The following is a 22,179-nucleotide window of genomic DNA, read 5'->3' on the forward strand; positions in this document are numbered from 1 at the left end:
AGCTTAATATCAGCTGAGATAATGGGGACTATAAAAATAATGTTGAGCATTTTTATGCCTCTGCACCGCTGACAGAGCTATTGGCATATTGAGGCATACGTGATTTTGGCCTCGTGAATATGATATCTCGAGAACTCCTTAAGGGAATCCCTTCAAATTTGGCACAGACATTCACTAGAACTCAAGGATGAACTGATTCGATTTTGGGGGTCAAAGGTCAAGGTGACCTCACAAAACACTTTTTAGCCATTACTCAAGACTTCACTCATCAATTTTGACAAAACTTTACACAGTGGTTAATATTTTATATCACTCAGGACAAACAGGGATGTAACCCTAACCGCCACTTGTTCTAGTTAATCCAGAACCTTAAAATCATATCATAAAGTAGACCCACCTCGTCATATCACTGGATATTGGACTTTACAAATCACATTAAACCATTTGCCAAATAGTGAAACTGAGGTCGTGCTGACCGGATGTGAGGTGAACCACAGTATAGCGGTTTAACATGTAGATCGCATGAGCGGTGTTTGAATTTGAAAGAGCCGACCGGAAGTGTTCACAGTGATTACGGAAAGCTTGACGCTTGTGAAGTGAGCCCTGGCTGCTGGCTGCATGGAGGAAAGCTGCTCTCTGAACCAGCCTCCTGGATCTTTTTGTTTTACCAGACAGGACCCTGCTAACAGGAGCCTGATGGACCGGGAGAAGACTGCCTGTTAGTTCCTGTCAGGAGCCGCCGGGTTTCTTATTTGGATAAAGGAAGATTTGAGTCAGCTGGGTGAGGAGAGCCAGGACAACGCAGCAAACATGTACGTTGATTCAAATGGCTTGTTTGTTTGTTTGTTTGTTTGTTTGTTTGTTTGTTTGTTGTTTTACCTGTCCTTACATCGAACTAGCTTAACCTCCTGTTTGTGGTCGGGGGGTTTAGCTACAGCATTAGCCCGGGACATCTTCTCTGTCTTATGTAGACGCGGTTCTCTAACTGCTGCAGTCTCGTCCTGTCAATCAACATGTCCAGGTCTCTCCTGCATGGAGACACCGGCCGTGCCAAACCCTGTTGACAAATCTCTTAATTCTGCAGGACTGAGCTCCAGCCTCACTGTCACATCAGCTCGGTGTTTAGCTTGTTGCAGAACATTCTGCGGTGTTCTGACGGCGGGCTTCAGCAGAAACCCCGTACAGTCCTCGTCACGCTGTATTGCCAAGTTTTCGAAGGTTTTGACTTGAAGTCAGTGTCACTTACATGAATGTGAATGTTTGGCACTGGACTGGAAATAGACAAAGTGCTGGTGTGTGTTTGAGACGGGAGGTGAGGTAGAGACCGGATTCTTCATCACCAAAGCTTTCGTTCTAATGAATTCAGTTGGGTCATGTTTATCTACAAAGAGCTGGTTACTGCCAGTTTTCCCCTCACAGTTTAAATACAGAGGGCTGATGAAATACTATCTTAAGAAATGCAGCATTTCCTTAGAAAGACGCACCAAGTACAAACACTGATGGTGAATTACATCAGGTGATTATTTTAAACATGAATTGAATTATCAGTTTAAAAAACTGCTATACATATCTTCTAGTTCCAGCAGATTTGCTATGTTTTTTGTCATTTTATATCATTTTAAATGAAATGTCAAATGTTTTGGACTGTTGTATCACTTTGGCTCTGGTATCTAGTGATGGGCTTTGTCATAAACATTGACATTTGTAGACTAAATTAATTGAGCAGTCAATAGAAATATAATCAAAATCGCAATATGGCCAAGTGTAATATCCAAATCACAGGAGCTGCAATTTCTTTAATAAAGGTTCAAATGTGTCACATTGTTGAGCATTGTTAGCCCCATATGTGTTGTGGTGCTACAGAGATGCCCTGGCCTACAAATCATATTCTGCAGATATAAAGGAACATGATTGTTTTGCAGCCTACTAGACCAACAAAAATCCCATCACCATCATCTGTAACTTTTTTCAGTGAAAATTAAATGCAAAAACAACCATTCACACTGAAACCGCAATATCTGACAAAATGATCACAATATGATTTTTTTATTTATTTATTGCATATCATGCAGCCCCCACTAATTCGCAGGCCTTCTGCATTCCCCCATCCATATTGTTATGACACCTGACAAGATGTCAGTCTCCAGATGGAGTGACAGCATTCCTGGCATAACTTTGAAACACAGCACATACTGTAGTAGCTCTCTGCCTGCAGAAACACACACACACACACACACATTTCCAAAGGAGGAAGGTCATGGAACCCAAATGTTGCTGTAATAGGTGACAAAAACAAACCCGGTCAGGCTGACTATGGGAATACTGCTTGGAAACCACGAGCACTCTCTGTGTGTGCCGCTCTCTCACAGCCAAGCGAACAGAACGGCCATTGTGCTGTTTCAGGGCTCTCACTGTTATAAGACCTAATTCAGCTAATGATCAGGCCTGAGCTAACAAGTGGGTGAAACAGATACAGAGCAGAGGGCAGACACTGTACTCACTCATTTGATTCTCATGTCATTCAACTTTTATTGTGTTCATTCACAAAGTAGGATGGAACATTATCTTTGTGCACATTACACTTTCAGCATATTTTGGCTGTGATGCAATAAAAATTGTCAAATCTGGAAAAGGTTTTTCAAGACGGACAAGGTGACATTATCAGGCATGTTTGCCATGTACTGGCTCAACCCCACAGCTCGAGGAGCAGTAGCTCAGACAGCTTCTCTGGCAAATTCACTTTTCAAATTCAGTTTCATCTTTTAGTCCAACGATTGAAACTGAAAGTGAGAATGAAAATTAAGGATGGCAGTCAGTCTCAGATGACTCATTCATGAAGAACTTCCTAAGGTGGTATTCTGTTGTATTACTGTAATGATAGAGATACATACTGTGCATTTGGACTAACCAAGATAGAAGTTCACAGCTTGGATGACAGATGAAATATATAGAAACTAAGGCTGCATGATATGCAAAAAAATCATATTGTTTGATTATTGTTTTAAAGTTTTATTTTATTGTGATGTCAGTTGGAATTATGGTTTTGCATTTTCCGGAAAAAAAAATGATGACGATGATGTGATTTTTGTTGGTCTTGCACCAAACAATCAAGTTCCTGTACGTCTGGAGAATCTGATTTTTTGCCCGAGGCGTCTCTGTAGCACCACAACACTGATGGTGCTAACAATGCACAACAATGTGACACATTTTACCTTCATCAAAAACATTTCAGCTCTTTGGATATTACATTTGGCCACATTGTGATTTTGATTATATTTTGAAACAGAGTGAATACAGTGACAGATGCGTCTGTACAGGTGACGGAGCTCACTGAATGGTTTGGTGAAAATGATGCATCTTGCACTGTGGCCGTCACATCTCAACCCATCTGGACACTGAGGCTGTGGGGGGTGTTTGACAGAAGGAATTTAATTGTGAAAACAGAGGTGAAGCGTGTCATCATGACATACTCCAGGTAGCTACGACTGGCTTACATGGTCTGGTTTAGTGAATTGGTGAATTTGGTCACTTTTGATAGTCACTGTTCTAAATGAAACACATTAGTCCATTGAATTAGTGCCACCCCAAACATAGCAGGCTCCCAGCAGGAGATCAAAGGTGCTTTTGCAGCTAACCTGTTGAGTGCGGTCAAACAAACTGGTGAATGAGGCAGAATTACCAACCAGGAAAAACAGGCAGCTGCCCAGAGGCCCCAGACACCCAAGGGCCCAAAAGCCCCTGGTTTACTCCATATCAGCTGGTCTTATATAGTTTAATTAATCACAAATTTTCGCCACTCATGTTAAATATCAACTATAACATCTCCATTTTGTGGCCCCCGCCTTGTAGACAGACCTTAACTGTGTTGGTTTGTTTTTATCTAATTGCTTTCATTTCTCTGTGCCAAGTAATCAACTCAGAGAAAACCATCAAAGGAGTACTGTAAGATTACAACCAAGAATTATTTTCATTATTTTGAATGCCCAAGTTGACATGTGGCGAAGTGGCAAAAAGACCATACATTTCTTTGCGTGGGTTAGGTTGGGGTTAAAACGAGGGTTAGGGTTAAAGTAACACATGAGTATAAGGTGAGCATGGCGGTGGAAAATATAGATTGGAAGCCATCATAAAGCAAATACGACGACATATTAGACTGGTACCGGCCGATCTGCACATTCAGATGTGTTTTCAGGAAGCATTACTTCATTGATGAAATTATTCCACCAGGCACTGGTTCTTCCTGGCCTCACCCAAAACCGGTACTCCATGTTGGGCTGATAACTCCGGTGGACATGGGTTGCTTGAATAATAGCTCACCTCTTGTTCATGTAGGCGGTTGTAGCATTATATATAAAATACAGAATTTAACTGAACAGCAGCTGCTAGCAAAGACAACAAGGCCACTAACACTGTAATTCATTATCATGTTGTAGTCACTACTGGAAGTCCAGGCTGAGTCGTTTTCGTTGCTCAAAATGTCGTTTGAACGGGAGGAGGAAACGTAGCAAAAGAGATGCGATTTGAAATGAAAATGTACCAGTGTGGACGTACGTTAAAGGTTACTTTGGGAAATAATTAAACTGTCATGTATAGTGGGGGAGAGTAGGAGCCCAAGGACAAAGTTTTTCCCCAGGAGCCACACTGGTGAGTTTGTCCACTTTGTTCATTGATGCTGATGTGAAAGCTGCCGATCAAACTCAAACACTTTCAGACTGCTGCTTGAAAACCAAAGTCTGATGTGGTTCATTTGTGGTCTGACAGCAGAAGTGGGGGCAGGGCTTGGACTTCTGGAACTGATTTCAACACTGAGAATAATGATAGTGGGCTTTCCCCTTTGCCTTTGAGTGCGACTTTTTTATCTTTATTTTTCTGTTTTCTGCTTTATTTAAATATTGTGTATGTACATGTGTTGATAGACAATGAACTAGCTCTGAGGCAGTTTACCCAGTGTCCTGGGTGTCTTAGCCAAAGTCCTTTTGAAGTTAATGACTTCCTGTGGTGGGGCAGACTCCCTTGAAAAACTGTCCAAACAGCCCATTAACACACACAAACTCTCCAACATGGACATACACACTTATATATACACATGCACACACACATGCCAGTGTGGGCTGTTAAATTTATAATGAGAGTGAATGACTTTTGCTCTTCAGATAGATCCTGGTGTATAGCAGGTTTAGTTTTTCAGAAATAAAAGTTGTATGTTGTGGTCTGGAACATGTTTGGATTCTGGATTAACTCTAGCTGGTGGGTCCTGGAACAGTCACAATTTGGTTAGGTTTAGGAAAAGATCCTGGGTTGAAATAAGTACTTTCTCGAGCCTAGAGGACCTTCGTTGTCATGGTTACAGTAATAAACATGCGGTTAAGGTTGCGGAACAGTCATAGTCAAAAGAAACAACATGTTAGCAGGGTACCGTATATATTTATATTTATCATTATCTCTCCAGCCACTGCGGGTCACTCACTCTATGCTTTTTAGACAGCGCTGGTTTACCTTGTTTCCGGAGGAAAGAAGCGAGAAGAAAGTGCAGTGAGAGAAATGGAAAACATAAAGGAAAAAGTCATTCAACCTGCCCCATCTTCAGTGAAGTGTTTGGACACATTTCAGATTTTATTACCTTGAGTGGAAGAAGCAACTCAGACCCATGTTATCTGCAGCTTGATCTACATTTTTAAGAGCTTGAGGATCTGATCATCACTAAAGCGTATGTCATGAAGAGCTAATAAAAACAAATGAAATGGTCAAAGTTGTCATATTGACATTTAAGGTGTATTGATTAATTTCCAAATGTCAATCATGCATTGAGTAACACGCAAGAAAACATGTCATCTTAAAAGACGCCTGTAGCTGCCTGTAGCCTCTGAGCTACTCGGTGAATTGAATTGTTAATTAGTAAAGATGAAAAGACAGAAAACATCCAACATGAGCTATTACCAGCGTTCTTGAATCGTTTTGAATCGAATCGTAAGATTTTCTGAATTGTCCACCCTTATTCAACAGCATCACAAACTAAAATGAGCATACAGAAGATTTATTGCAGTGCTGTTGGATTAGACTCATTGGTTTTTAGCTGTGAGGACCTAATTAACTGAGCATAGACGTCACAATGCCACAGTGTGTGATCTACAAGTCTAAAAAGTAGAACCTTTCAATAACATTTAGCCCAGTTTTCAAAGATACTAAGACAGTTCCCCTTGTCCATGCTGCTTCAACAGTTCACTTCAAAATACACAAAACTGTTTCGTGGATGCCAACGTGGCTGAAGAGTGTAACTACCTCAGCCTGTGGAGGGAGGGAGTCATAGCAGCTTCTCTATTAAAACTCTGACCTCCGTTTCTCAACATCAAGCACTATATGCTGATTCTCTACGTGGTCTTGGTTCTTTATTTGGGACGTTATCTTTATTGAACCAAGTCTGCCAACACGTAGAGGCAGAATGAGATGAGATAAAGATAAAGCTGTCGGCTCTTGAACTACAGGAAACTGAAGCTCAAACTGAAATGATGGAGAGGAGAATTTTGATAAAAATTAGAGTTTTTAGTAACGGTGGTCGACACTGTGTTGAGACATTGATAGTTGTTGTGGGAACAGTCATCAGTCATGTACACATGGGTGGAACCTTAAAACAGCCAGACTGAAGCTGGATCACTGTTATTATCAAACCTCAAGGCTCTACCTGACATAACCTCTGACTCAGCCGAGTGTGTGTCCGTGCAGTGGAGAGTCCTGCACACACTGACTCATGACTACACTAATAACAGAGCTGCTGCAGTAATCGTATATTGCACTGACTAGAACGGCTATTTAGCCCTTTGCTGACCTCCTGTCTGTGTCTCCTTATGGAGGGAAGTTTAGTCGTTGGTCAGTCGGTTGCTGTTATTCTCAGCACTGGTCCTGGGTCCTGCTGTTACTGCTGAACCTACTGTAGTCAATTCCCTGGAATGCTTTTTGCATTAACTGCAGATTTACATCACATGATCTCTGCTCTCATCTCTCTCATGCTCAATCTTATTCTTCTATGAAGCTTGTTAATTGTGTGATAGCAGTGATTTCCTTTTTTATGATGGCAGCTCACCTTAGATCTAAGACAGGCGGCCTGAAGTTTAGATAATGAGGAAATTCTCTGCTCATCATGTCTTATCATTTCTCCCTGCCCATTCTGTTCCTCTTGTAACCCCACAAACCCCCCAGCCTCCTCATCCTCATTACCCAGTACTGCTTTAGGAGCTGATCATACAGTTGAATCAGCACCTCCTTAAAACAGATTCATCACAAACTGAACATTATAACCTTCATGAAGGGGGACTGTCATGTTACACTCCATTAGTCTAAGCAAGGTGTTCCTAATAAAGTGCCAACTGAGTGTATATGACAATGATTGTCTCTCTCTCTCTCTCTCTCTGTCCTCCTCTCCACCTCTGGTGGTGTCTGCACATGCAGATGGTTCAGGTAAGAGAGATTATAAGAGGATTACCCACTAGGCCTTTTGCCGGTAAGACCAAAGCCATGGCAACCGATAGGGTGAGGAAGATCGTGAGTGTATGGTATATCTGTGTGTGTGCATGTGTGTGTTTGTGTTGTAAGTTTGAGCGTTGACACAAGGAGATTAGTGGTGCACATGGATATAAAATGGTTTGTACTCTCTGAGGGTGGACTATATAACTGTGGAGTGATACCATAGCTCCAGACATTTTCTCCTTGTGTCAGTGATTGTGACATGAATGGTAAACGACACAGGAAACATACCAGTGTCTTCTGCCTGATGTGTGCTCTTTAATGTGTGACACTGGTCGTGCTGTAGCGTGGCCACGGCCATGTTTGGAGTTAAGGTTAGCTCTGGAGCTGCTGAATGTGGATGTTCTCACAATAATGACAGTGGCTGAGTGGCAGTGATGCAGAGCTGAGTCACAGTGAGGCCAAAAACACAGCGTTGTGTAGATGTAGTAGAGAGACGTCACTCTGCCTCTAATTATAAACATGGTAAAGAAACTTGCACAATAGGATTTAAATCATGTCACTTACTTTTGTGCACACTGAGGCATTTTATCAGTGTGGGCAAGATCACAGAGCAGCGCTTTGAGACCAGCTCAGTTAAAAGCTGACAGTGTCAAGTTTGACTAGTAATGTCATCAGCATGACTGAGACTCACAGTGCATTTGATGACATCGGGCCAGTGTTCCTGTGCAGGGGTTATTGATAATTAAAACTCTGTCACAGGGGACACATTCTTCTGCGCAAGCTCCCCTGCAAGTTTTATTTTAATGGTTAAGTCCTTGGCCTGAAAAAGTTTGAGGTACACTGTCCTCAACATATTTAATGTGGAGAGGTGCCGCCGAAGGCTTCTGTGGCCCAGCCTCATGGAGCAGCCTGGCAGCAGTGCAGTGATATTCCCTTCTAAAGTTTGAGTGAGCTTCACCAAAGTCAGAGGTGGTAGTGTACACCTGTCAGTCTATACATGAAGGTGTTTCTGGTCTAATGCTCCTCTTGCACCTCTTCAAGATAGTATTAGCTGCTGGAAGAAATCGCTATGGCTGACTCACAGGCTAGCAAGCTCCTAATTCCTGCTTCAGCTGAGACAGTGAACAGGAAGAGGATGGGGGTGGAGGGCTGGGAGGAGCATCACAGAGCAGGGAGAGGGAGTGGTGGGAAGAGCAGAGTTGTGTGCTTTCCATTCTCATGCTAGCGTTAGTTTTATTTCTATAATCTACATATTAGAGCTTTATGTCAGTCAATCATTTGTGTAAGTATAGCAGCTGCAGTCATTTGGACCTGCAGATATGTTGATGTCAGCCTGTTTCAACTCACAAAAATAAAGCTAAAGCTGTTTGTTTTGTGTAGCTACTAATGCGTTGTTTTTCACTGTACTGTTTATACTGGATCATAAACTGGCAGTAAACCAAAAAAGAATGAGTTTCACATATTTAAACACATCTTAATGGCATGTAATTTGATTAGAGATTCTGGTATGTCCGGTTCCTGTACGTCAGTTAAGTGAGTACCCGGTGGTAATCACTGGGACTGGGGTCCCAGGTCTAATTTTGGTGAATCCCTATGTGACAGTTGCAACATTGCCTAAAGAATATGGGTTCAAGGGTGACAGTCTAAACAGACTGAATCCCAAGATAAAGACGTGTGCAACCTTCATCTAAGAGGTGAACAGAGGAGCAGGTTCTGGACACAGTCTTTCTTTGTGGTTTACAATAAAAGTATAAATAAGAATCCTGGTTTTCCATGGAGTTCAAATCACCACTGTGATGGAGTAAAACCTAACGGAGCAGTGTTTTAGCTCTCTGCAGTTGATTAGTTGCAGTAAATACTCTGAACGAGGAACAGCATGGACAACTGCAGCGTTAAAATACAGAATGTAACTGCACAGCAGCTGCTAGCAAATACAACAAGGTCAGTAACACTGTAATTCATTATCATGTTGTATTCACCACTGGTAGTCCAGGCTGATGAGAACCAATCAGGAGAGACCGTGGGTGTCTACGTCATGGTTTCCAAGGTCTCATTTTCTGTCGTCCAGACTACAACACAACCTCAGAGTTTTCAAAATAAATTAAAAAACCCAGAGTTTTCAAAATGGGACCAGCATCAGCTCCAGAAGTCTCTGTTTTCGGTGCTAGAAAGCTCCGGAGTAGTGTGGACGGGAGGAGGAAACGTAGCAAAAGAGATGCGTTTTAAAAAGAAAACATAGTACTGTGGAAGTAGCCTTAGGCTGTGTACTAAATCACTCACTACTTCCTATGTAGTCCGCTATATACTGAGTTTGCCATGTTGTGGTACTCTCTGAATGTATAGTGAGAATTACTATACCCTATATAGTGAACTCATAGTATCCCATAATGCATAATGAAAAGTGGTGTACAACTGATGGTCACTAACCAAACAATATGTACCATCATGCATTGCGCTAATGCTGAAAGACAGAAAAACAGTGCAGAGAAAAAGACCTGAGTGTCTGAAAGTGTTTTAACATTTAACCAAAGAGTTCACTGTATAATCATCTACACTGAACTCCCAGGAGAGTGAGGGAGGAGTGAATGAGTGAGTGATTTTTGGACCAAGTGGCAAGCTGCCATGACGTCACCCATTGGTTTGTGAACTGCCGTTTTGAAGCCTTGAGTTTAGCTTAATGGACGTCGCCATCTTGGTTTTTGGAGCTGGGGAGGAGTGAGGGTGGATTTGACCCACGTCCCCGAGGACTCCAAGTACACCCACCCGCTGACAGCAACAGGCTCCTGGCTGAGCCGTGCGAAGGTGCTGCTAACACGGTTAGCTTTCACAATTCGAAGTAAACTTTATAACTAACTGTTAAATTAGTCTTAGAAGCTAACTGCATACATCCACATTTGGCAAATATCATATATGTGAGTAACATGTAATGTTATTGTAGTTGAAGTTAGCATGTGTGCTAACGTTAAACTGTAAAACCACAGTGTAAAACGTATTCTAACCTTCCGTTTTAAATTGGTTCTGCAGAACATGAACAGACTTCAGAACAGCTTCTCCCTCAAACTGTGAGTGTGTAATAGCTGATGGCACTGTCCTCGCATAGCTATGGAGTATTATCTTTACATTTCTACTATAGTTGTCACTAAATAACATTTATCTATCTCTCTTTATTATTTAAGCTGACAGTGAAGTTCATACACAACTGTATTTTATTTTTAAGTCAGTTGCGGTTGTATTGCATTCTTTTGTACACCTCTCCATTGTTGTAAATTAATGAAGTTTTAATGTGAAATTTTTTTATGAAGCTTTGCTTTGTTGATGGTTTTCATGGAGCGTGTCTGGTATGAATTTTAACAGCAGCAGCACATGCAGAAGGGAAATTACACATGACACTGACGTTTTTCCTGAATTTGTAATTAATTACAAGACTTCTATGTTGGCTTGCTTTAAAATAATAGAAATTTAACACGACTAATTCAATACGATGTGCACATGATCTAAGCTCTCCTTTGGTGACCGACCTCCCGGCCTGCCTCGTCAATCATTGGAGACCAGGCATGTCAATTAAATAGGTACGCCCCCAAAAATATCTGTTTTTAAGGCCTAATACCTAATTAATTACATGATTATTTTCAGATGGACTACCAGAACACTGAACGACAGGTGTGAATTTTGCCATTGACACCATAATGAGTTGTGGAAAAAATGTATTGACTGAGTCATTTAATTGAGAAGTTGGTGTCTCTTGAATGGGTGTGTATTGGAGCCAGAGTTTTTTGGAGCCCGCCCCTAGCGGCCCTCAGTGGTATTGCACTTAAAGTCACTTCTGCATTGGCTTCACTTCTCAGCCCCGCAGCCTACGTCCATTTTTTTATACAGTCTATGTTTCGGACACAACCTGAGCCTAGACCTCTTGGAATCAGTTGTCAGTGGTTACTCAGTCTTGTTCGAAGGTGTGTGTAATGGTATTTGCTCTGTGTGTATCTCTCTTTCTCAAATTAAATCGAAGGCAACTGGACTTGTATTTGTCTGTGGAAGACGTTTCGCCTCTTATCCAAGCGGCTTCATCAGTTCTTATGTATTGGTCTCTCTAGTCCGCACTAGTCAGTCTGTGTGTATCTCTACTGGCCCATGCAACAGCTTCAAGGTTTTTGTTAACCCAGTGACACAGTTTCCTGAAGTGCACAGCCTGCTCACTGCCTACACAGTTTCCTGAAGTGCACAGCCTGCTCACTGCCTAGCAGCGTAGAGTCAGGCCCGGCTATGATCAGCACTCTCCGGTAGCAGGGGTTCTTTTATGCTAACATAACATTTTCAGTTAAATTCAGGCATGCAAAACAATGATGAATAGAAGTCTAGAAACTTGCACTTTTGGAAACATTCAAGTCTATAGCACATTGAATGTTGGGTAGTAAGTGAAACTGATCACATCTGATACATTAGCAGCTTCACAGGAAGACATGACTCCAATCCTCCAATCTATTTTAGCATGAGTATTAATGTAGGGGTTATTTTCAGTATGGTTATGTGTCACTCTGAACCATATTAGACTGGCTTCAAACTAGTAATTAGCCTGCTGCACTCCAGTGACAGTTAAGCTGCTTATTGGCCAGCTGGAGATTAACCAGAAAGTCCCCACTTCACAGGGGTCCACACACACACACACACACACACACACACACACACACACACACACATACACACACACACACCTACAGAGCCAGTCATGTGGTGCTTAGTGAAGTAGGAACAGTCTGTCAGCTCATTAACAACCTCAGTCTACTTCACCAGAATGAATCATGATTAAAATGATTGAGTTCAGGATTGTGCAGGTCTTGGTCCTGCTGGACTAAATCTAAGCTGGGCCACTCTGACCACATAGTCTGGCTGTACAAGATGAGATAGAGTTACTGGATAACATGAGCAAGGAGGAGCTGACCTTTCATCAGTTTTAGTAAGCTTGTTAAAGCAAAATCATCACTTCCTGCTGCTTTTTCACAATAAAAGCCTTTTCTGTAGATATGAAATAATTAGCTAGCTGGACAAACAAACATGTTTGTTCTAAACTGAAATTGAGGTTCTGGCTGTGGGACCATCTCTTGTCACTTGGTTCTAATATCTCTCTCTACTGAAGGCATAACATGCCAGTGTGATTAGGCTGACATGGTAAGAGCTTCTTTTAAAGAAGGTTAATACACTGTTAAATGTAGTTGTTTTCAGGTTTGTCCGTCAGTCCCATTCTCGTGGACTCGATATCTCAATAACACCTTGACGGAACTTCTTCACATTTGGCAACATTCACTAAGCCTCAAGGATGAACTGATTCGATTTTGGTGTTCAAGGGTCAAAGGTCAAGGTCACAGAGACTGCACAAAATGCAGTTTTGGCCTTGTGAATGGGATATATCTCAGAAACGCCTTGAAGGAATTTTCTTCAAATTTCATGGTCATGAACACCTCAAAAAACATGATGTCGGCCTTGTGAACACAATAGCTCCAGAACTCCTCAAGGGAATCCCTTCACATTTGGCATAAATGTCCACTTGGACTCAAGAACAAACTGATTAGACACACAATTGTTTAATATTTTCTATGACTCTGGATAAACAGGGATGTAACCTGAAACTAGTCTGAGTTGCATAGGCAGACATGAGGCCAACAGTAATTTAGTTGGTTATGGAGATGACACAAACCCTCAAAACTCTTTTGGATTTCTCCAAATACTACAGCCTTGCATTGTGAAAGTGATTCTCAGTACACAAAGACACACCTTCTGGTTTTGGTTTCTTCTTAGGAGGGGTTTAGAAAATGCTCAGTTGGCAGTAGGGATGCAGCGATTAACCGGTTTCATTATTAGCCACGCTTTGAAACATCAAAGTTATGTAATAGTAAAGGTTCAGCTTTCGGCGCAACCTGCATGGAACGTAAATAGTTATGCCAGCAGTGCACCAACTTTGAGTGCCGTGATTATCAAGAGAATGAAGAGGGAGACATTGAAGCTATGATATGATCACCACCCAGATTTACACGCAAAAGTAAAGGTGATACTAACAACCTGGAGGCAAGTTAACTCATGAAACGCTGAGCTGGGAGGGAAGTAAATATAAACGTCTCAGTTACAATCAACAGCGAGATGTTCTCAATTTCTTTCTGTCATTTTTACTAAAACTGCAAACAAAGAAACAAAAACAATAATAGACAGGATTTTCTCAGGCCACATGTAAAATAAAATGAATCATTAAAAAATAGGCACGGATGACAGTTGATTACAGTGACACTTAGTTTATAACCCACATTAGTAATATTTACCCGCGGAGGATCATTAAAGGTAATCTTCGTCTTTATATTTATAATAATAATTTTGAAAGATGTTTTTAAAATCCTTATTATTTTTCACTGTATTATTTGGATGCTGTATTATTTATATTTCAAAGGGCAGCAATAAATAGCACATTGAAATCTAAAGAATTCTCATGTGATTTAATACATCAGCAGTCTTGTTAAATAAATAGTGAATATTAAGAAGTAATACAAATAACTAACTTGATGTTAGCTAGTTAAAGCTGCCTTTCTACTTCTGTCTTTTTCTGTTCTTTCTCTCTGTCCCTCTGTGTCCATCATTTCAAATTAAAAGTCCTCTGCAGAGTCGTGTAATTGTGAGTTGATGACATAGCAGCAGTGGTAATAATGTAAATGAAACACTATAAGGCACCAAACCCATACACATGCATGATTGATAGGCTGTAGCTAGCTGGGACCACCTCACCTGCTTTGGTGTTGGATCTCTCTCACCTACACTGGATGACTGTGTTTGTACTGGGTGGGGCTGTGATGGACGGACCTCTCCCCTGCTCAGTCCGAGAGAACAACACTATTGGCAATCAAATAACTGGTGGACAATCTCCCCTTGCTCTGCCCCTCTGTACCTGTTCGTTCACCCGCCACAATCTGTGTGTAGAAATATTTTTACACTCCTCATAATAACATGAAAGATCTTTAACGTTGATTTTTTGCACCGTGGCATAGAACTGAGTACACATCAACTCAGCCTTCCCCACTCTTTCTCTCTCTCTCTGTCTCTCTCTCTGTCTCTCTCTCTCACACACACACTCCGCCTCCCCCGCTACCACCACATACAGAAACTAATTCTGTGGATGGGATGGAAGACAGTCGATGGTGACTAAACAATGATTACTGTTTATGTCACACACCACATCTTCTCCTGTAACTTTCACCATCCAAAAAATTAAATACAAAAAAAAATAATAAATAAATCATCACAGCCCTGGCACTGGGCACCAGTGAAATTTTAAAGATATGAGGCAGGACAGTGTGGAGCTCTGTTAACATTCCCTCGAAAGGAGTTATTTTTAAACCTATACTGAGAAACAGGTCACACAGACACCCAGATAGAAAGGCTCTGCCACTGTTCTCGATTCACTTGACCTTTTTTTTTTTTTTTTTTTGCTAAAATTAGGAGCTGGATATTTTTTTTCCAACTTCCTGGAGTCTCTGGTGGTCCCTGCCAAGAAATTGCATAGAACCTCCTGGAAAAAGGTGAATTGTCCCTTTTACAGTTTGGTTTTGCACAGAAGTGAGTTTTAGAGGTGCTGGTAGGTGGATTTAGTCACCTTCAAACAGAGCCAGGCTAGCTGTTTCCCCCCGTTTCCAGTATTTATGCTATGCTAAATGTGAAAATGGTAACAATGTAATCAAATGTTCAATTACTATCAATGGGCGCTCTACTGATTATAAGTTTACTTGTCAATGGGGGTTAGCCTTATACTCAGAAGAGACGTACAGAGAATGGTAGATGTCCATGTCTTTCTTGATTATATAGCAGGTCTACATTCTATATTAATACTATTAATTCTACAGAGAAACACTCACAGCCTGTATTCACAAACTGAACCTTCCAAGCCGTCGGGATTTACATAATTTACAAAACAGTCACTGCCCTCAGCCACGCCCACAGCCCATCTGACCCCTCTGGACCCACCCTCCAACCTTGCAGAATTTGGATTCTCAGGACCTGTACAGACCTGTTCAGACCTGCATTAACATGTGTCTTCAGTGATCCGATCTCAAGTGGTCAGCTCTAAGAGCGTCAGCTCACACCTGCGTTAAAAAGCGTCTGCAGTGACACTTGTGATCAGATCTCACCTCCACGCTTTATATGCAAATCAACAGGTATGCGTTTTTGTTTTTAGCCAATCAGACAGAGGGGTCTATTGTCAATGTGCTTGTGTGTGAGAGAGAGAGAGAGAGAGAGAGAGAGAGAAATAAATAAATTTAAAATATTATTTGGTTTCAGTATAAGCTGTGTCGGGACTAATCAGACTGTGACAGGGGACGTCAGTAGAGAAGTTGTTCCTTCAGTTTGGTCCAGGACACATTCACGTTCACACTGCTAAAGGAATGTGGACACGTGGTCCAGACCTCCTCTGAATGTGGTCTGAGTGATCAGATCTCAATTGCGTCCTCAGTGCATCTTGGATGCGTTCATACCTGAACTTAGAGCTGAGCCTTGTGACCAGATCATATATATATATATATATATATATATATATTGGATCTCTATTACAGACTCTTCTTAGTGTTTTGTTTGGACTCTCCAATTACCTTTTCAGCATTTCATCTTTTTAACACTGTTCTTCTACTCATCATTGCTTTACTTTTCATGTTGTTTTACATTACTTACTTACTTACTTACACTTGGACTGAAAACCAGCTGTGATTGTGTGTGGATTATGAACTTGCTTACTCACAGTTAAGAGATGATATCCAGCGCCTGGATTTACAGCTCTAAAAAAAGAGCAAAGCATATTTCCACTATAATTTCCCGATAGACGCTGCCATTACGCTGCCGCCAGCAGACGTTCCTTCTGTTCACCTGCCTTAATATCACCGTCAGTCTCTCATCTGCAGCCCCATTCAACCCCATTCAAAAGTCCACACAGTAAAGCAGCGACAGAAGTGTGGACTTGTCCTTCTCTTTCAACACTATTTTTAGGTTGACTGAGGTAGTGCAAAAAAACACAAAAAAAACAGTAACCTTACTGTAAGGTGTGTGTATATATATGACATGCAAATGTATTCAGTTACAGCCCTGTTTATTTTCTGTGCTTGTGGTGGCTTGGCACCATATTTTCGTTGCTGATCAATCAGAGTTGTCGGCTAGGCTAGGCTATTCAATCTGAGACTTTAAGAGAAATATAACACTAACACAAATAATTGCGTTATCCTGTTAAATTAACACTGTCTATTAAAGTTACTGAAGGGCAGGACGTCTAATGTGGCTATCGGCTAATTGCTAATAGTTAAACGCAAACGTTAATGTTCGCTGCCAACCAGGTAAAATAATAATGCAAAATAATTTCTAACGGCACTTTTGCTTTTTTCATTTTCAACTAAAACAGTTTGCGAAGGTCCTTCAGCAGCTGCCATGTTGATGTAGCTTTATGCTGGCGACACCAGCTCAGTGTTGTGAACGTCAGCTAGCGTTCAGCTGCTAGTGAGGGGGGGGGGGGCTGTGTGCAGTGCTGCTGTATGAAGTTGTGTCAACTCGAGGAGGCGAAGACGGCACTGTTGGTATCCATACTGTTGCAAATGAGTATCTAATCCGATACTATATTTTAGTGTCGATTAGTATCTGAGTATCGATTTTTTGACAACAGTAGTTACTATATACAGTGATGAGAGCTATAGAAGTGTGTGTGTTGCCTGTGGTATGGACAGTGTGTCTGTGTTTTATCTCAGTCTCATGCTGTGCCAGCCTCCATGACTCTTCACTTTGACATTTTCTGGATTTTTCTCTTTATGAAATCCTCCCCTCTGTCTGCTTCTCTCTCTCTTTTTCTCTGTCTTTATTTCTGTCTTACTCACTCCAGCCTAGTAGTAGTGTCAATACTGGTATCAAAATTCTTTACTGTCAAATGGAAAAAAAGGTCTATTTAGTTTTGTTTTTGCAGGTCTGTTTGTGTATATCTGTGAACTGTCAAATGTGATAAAATGCTGCTTTCCTCTTGTGACAGTGTTTTAAAGACAACAGCAAAAACGTTTTGTAGGAAAACTAATGGCTGGCTGGATTATGTTCAGAGGTCATGTAGTGCGACCAGGAGGTGCTTAGGATGGTGGGATTACAAAGTGACTATCACACCAGAGATCAGGTTCACATGCAGAGTCCTGTCTGTGCTTCAGGAAACAGAAGCTCTTTGGGTAAAGTCAGGGAAAGATGGTTAAATGTAAATGAACAGGTTGTGTTGAATTCCAAGTGAAGCTGTTTTTCTGTTTTTGTTGTCAGACAGTGGAACAAGTATGAAACAGTGACTTAAACGCAGCCTATTAAGACTACATGTTGACCAGCAGTCATTCAGGGGGCACTGGAGACTCTCTTCTAAGGAGAGGAGCCAAAGTTTGTCCAGGAAGTAACTAGACTGTGACAACTAGACAAAAACTGTGTGTGTTTTTGAAAAGAAAGTCACTAAACGAGTCTGTAACTCAGTCAATGACAGATGTTGGTGTTCATAGAGTCGGCCCCTGAAGAGTGTCATTGAAGGTTTGTCATAGTATGTGTCAGTGTTCACAGGTAAACATGGATGACACAAGTTTTCTCTCTTACTCTTGAAAGATAATGAACCTTACCAAAGGACCATACCAGTGATCTTTCATCCTGCCTTTCATTCTGAAATTGTGTACTTGAAGTTTTTTTTTTAATTTTTCTAGTGGTGATAGAAAAGCATTGCATTAAAGGAGGACTACAGTTTTCTTTCAGAATATCAAACACAGACACAGCGTTAAAGTTCCTCCAGACATTTAAACTCTGTAAAAATCCTCTGCTGGGATTCATATATTTTTTTAACCTGTTTTTACACATAAAAAGTCTCATCTCCTCTTACTTCCTGATTGAGAAATGTGGATCAGAACTTGAGCCCCGCCCACCACCTGCTGTCTCCAGGTGGACAGGTGAAGGAGCAGAGAGTATCAAGATGGTGAGAGGAGGAAACATCAGAGAGACTCAGCCACATGTTTGAGCCTCAGTCAGACCCAGACTCAGATGAAGAGTCTGAGACCAGAACCAGAGACTAGCAGACGGATCAGAACGGTTAGCGAAGTTAGCATCTTTTATTTGTTCATGTTGTTTGTTAGCTTGTAACTGGCAGTGGCTGACAGTGCTAGTAGTTAAACACTGGAGTTTCATCAGAGGGTCTTTATGTTCTTACTACTAAGAAATGATGTCAGTAGGAAATATAATGTGGATTTGGTTGTTTCCTAGATGCAGAATACTGCTGGAGTTTTAGGAGGTGGATTGACTTTGAATGCACCAGAAGAGGGAGGCCTCAAAACAGTCCCTGCTCCCCGCTGTGTTACCACAGGACGACACTGTCTGTCAGGACAGGAACGTACTGTAGGTGCACTAATATTTCACTGTGATGCACTTGCTGTCTGCAGGACCTTTCAAGTCTCTGCAAGTTGATTTTCATATTGAACAGAAATGAACTAACACTAGTGGCTGCCTGAAGGGTAGGAAGTCAATTTGAAAACTTATGATGTGCTTTGGAAAATGGTCAGAAAAAATTAAAGAATCTGTAGTGAAATGAGTAAAACATGTATAACCACTAGTCTGTGCCCTGCTACACAGTTACAGCATGTGCCTCATCAGAGGAGGAAAGAGGAGGGTGAAAGGAAGATAATATGTAACAACACTATGACTCAGACCTTTGATAATGGAAACAAGAGAGAAGAGAAAGTCGAGGTGTTGTAATTAGTGATTAATCTTCTCTGGAATTTAGGGATATAAGAGCTGAAGAAGGGGATAGAGGTGAAGAGAGAGGACAGCAAGAGAAAGGGTAGGATACTTCCAAACATCCACTCATATGTACATTTTCTTATCTTCCATCCCGGTTAAAGCCCTAAACACCATCTTAGATCTTTTCACTCTGGTGGTGGAATTATGTAAGGTCACCAAACTTAAAGAATCAATAAGAATGATAAAGTTGCAACTATTCGTGGTGAAATCAATCAAATCAGAGTAAACTTAGTGGAAAATGTGTGTTGGTGTATAGGGCTTTTAAAGCTGAATTAATATTGTTGTACAGCTTATGGGTTGAAGCTAACATTAGCGTTCATTTGTGTCCACTTGATGAATGTAAATCAAAATTCACTCTTTCCACCAGCTGGTGACCAGCAACTGAAGAAAGTCTGACTGCAGTATTAATTATGATAATCAATTAATCACAGTCTTTGATTGCTGCATCTCCAGTGTGAGGAGTTGATGCTTTTGTCTGGGTTTTGAACTGTTAGTCAAACAAAACAATTTGAAGACATCCTAAAGGAGTTTTAAATCGAAAAAAAAAACAAAAAAACAACTGGACTTGATTATTTGTCTGTGAAGACGTTTCACCTCTCGTCCAAGAGGCTTCATCAGTTCGTGTACGCATCTGACCAGGCTGGGACTGGTCCTACTTTCTGGTGTGGAGACCCAGGTATTTAACCTCTTGTGGGCGTTCACAAGGCTGATGATGTCACTGGTTCCCTTTTGTGCTCCAAGTGTCAACGACAGTCGTTTGCATGACTGTCGTTGGTGGAAAGTTGGTTTCGACTTCGTTAGTGCTCTATTGTGTTATAACGACAGTCGTTGGAGTCACATGCCACTTGTGAACAGTTGTTATTCTTGGAGGCTAGATTGTTGAGTCTCCTGGGAAGGGATGAAAGGGCAGCATTGTAAATTGGAGATAGGTGGTGTCTGAGACCTCCTCCCCTGTTGAGGGATGGTTTCTCTATTTTAACGTAGATGGCCTCTTTTACTCCTCTTTCGAACCAACTGTCCTCTCTGTCTAGGATGTGGACATTGCTGTCCTCAAAGGAGTGGGCTTTCTCCTTGAGATGTAAATGGACAGCAGAGTCCAAGCCTGAGGAGTTAGCTCTCCTGTGTTGGGCCATGCGTTTATGCAGTGGTTGTTTTGTTTCTCCAATGTAGAGGTCATTGCATTCCTCGTTGCACTGGACTGCATACACCAGGTTGCTTTTGCGGGTGTGTGGTGTTCTGTGTGTGGTGTTCTGTTGTTTTTTCGATTTAAAACTCCTTTAGGATACTATGACCTGGACAAATGAGAATATGCACAGGCCAATTTGAAGACATCACCTGTTGGAGTTATGACTTCTGACTTCTTATTAACTGTCCTGTCACCTGTATCTCAGGTACTCCATCTGTCTGCATGTTGGGTCTGAGCTCTGCCTCACGAGCGGTACACCATAAATGTTGGGCCTTGTCTATCAATTTATTGATTCATTTAGAAAATATTAATATAAAAATATTCAAATAATAACTTTAAAATGAATTAAAGTCCTCGGGGGCACCAGCCTAAACGAATAGGCAAATTAGCCAATATTGTTTTAGTCTCAAATTATTACTATTAACTTGGAACATCTTGGATTAATAATTAATTTAGTAACTGTAACCAAATTACCATATCAACAGTAAGTAAAGGTTGAAGGATTGGAGCTCTACTGCCTGGAGGTTGGCAATATTATACCGATTCAAAATGGTCCCTGTGACCAGATGACCTGAACAAAGAAGACTACACAAGATGGCGGTAAACAAAGAAACTACTCAAAATGGCCACTGAGACCACCTGGTGTGTGTGGGAGGGAAGGTGTGAGTTTCTTTGTTAGCCTAGATTATGTAATCTAAAGGTACCAGGTTAGAGGGAGGAGGTTAGCTTCATGCAGGTTCTAGAACTGAGACGTACTGCAGGTATGTGTGTGAACATACGAGTACTCGATTAACTGTATGACTGACCACAACCTAAGCAAACATTACAACAAGAACACATTAATCAACATGTACATTAACAAATTTGAGACTTATGCTACTTAGCTGTGCTATGCTGTGCTGGGAAAGGTTAGGCCCAGTCAGTTAACGTTACCCAGTCCTTGGAACAAACAAAGAGGTCCTTTCCAGTGTTGGTGTAAAGTCCAGTGAGTTGGGAGGCTTCCTGCTGGAGTAACGTCCTCTCTGACTGTTTTGCTTCTACTGTTATCACCTGTTCTCCTCACAGAGTTAGCTGTGCCATGCTAACTCTGTGTTGAGGAGAAGAGTGTTGTCCGCTGTGAGCAGGACAGCGAGAGATGTAGTCGCAGGTAGCAGGGGTGACCTGGGATGGGGCCTGGTGCTCCTTGAAGAGCTGAGAGGGGAGAGGAGATGCTCTCCTGAGCAAGCCAAAAAGACAAGATAGCGAGAACAAAGAAAGGTGTTTGGTGACACCCTGGGGGGGGGGGGGGGGGGTCATATGTCACACACTGACCAACACTGACTGGTCAGTGACGTCCCTGGGGGAGGGCCGTCCCCAGGTGTGAACAGCGAGGAATTGTGGGGAAGTGAGTTCCTTAGTCCCAACGCTGTATGAGGCGTTCAGTTGTGCTGTCGCATCAGATGATAAGCAGGATGAACTCAACGCCTCACAAGTCTGTCATACTGCGACTGTTCTCAGGTCCTGTACATCAAGAACCATTTACATGCTTCTGGAGTTTCGTGATGTGGTGCACAGTCCAGTCAGTAGTTTTAGACTGTTCCGATAGGTGGCAGTAATGCACCGAGGGGTTACAATAGAATAGAATAGATTAGAATACAACTTTACTGTCCATCAGAATGAAAGGAGAGAAGACTGCTACCTAGTAAACGATGGATATAGATCCTGGGTGTAAACAAAGCAAAAACTGC

The 22,179-nt window shown here is 41.6% G+C and overlaps 1 protein-coding gene across 1 annotated transcript in view; it reads left to right on the forward strand.

Annotated features, from left to right (window-relative positions):
• Positions 1-594: 594 nt before the first annotated feature.
• Positions 595-22,179, forward strand: part of ripor1 (RHO family interacting cell polarization regulator 1) — an 86,382-nt gene continuing 64,797 nt past the window's right edge. The window contains exon 1 of the mRNA XM_056386530.1: positions 595-812. The gene's annotated coding sequence lies outside the window, so the exon portion shown is untranslated. The remainder of the gene's footprint in view (positions 813-22,179) is intronic.

This window comes from Seriola aureovittata, chromosome 10, assembly GCF_021018895.1.
Source record: "Seriola aureovittata isolate HTS-2021-v1 ecotype China chromosome 10, ASM2101889v1, whole genome shotgun sequence".
Classification (NCBI taxonomy): Eukaryota; Metazoa; Chordata; class Actinopteri; order Carangiformes; family Carangidae; genus Seriola; species Seriola aureovittata.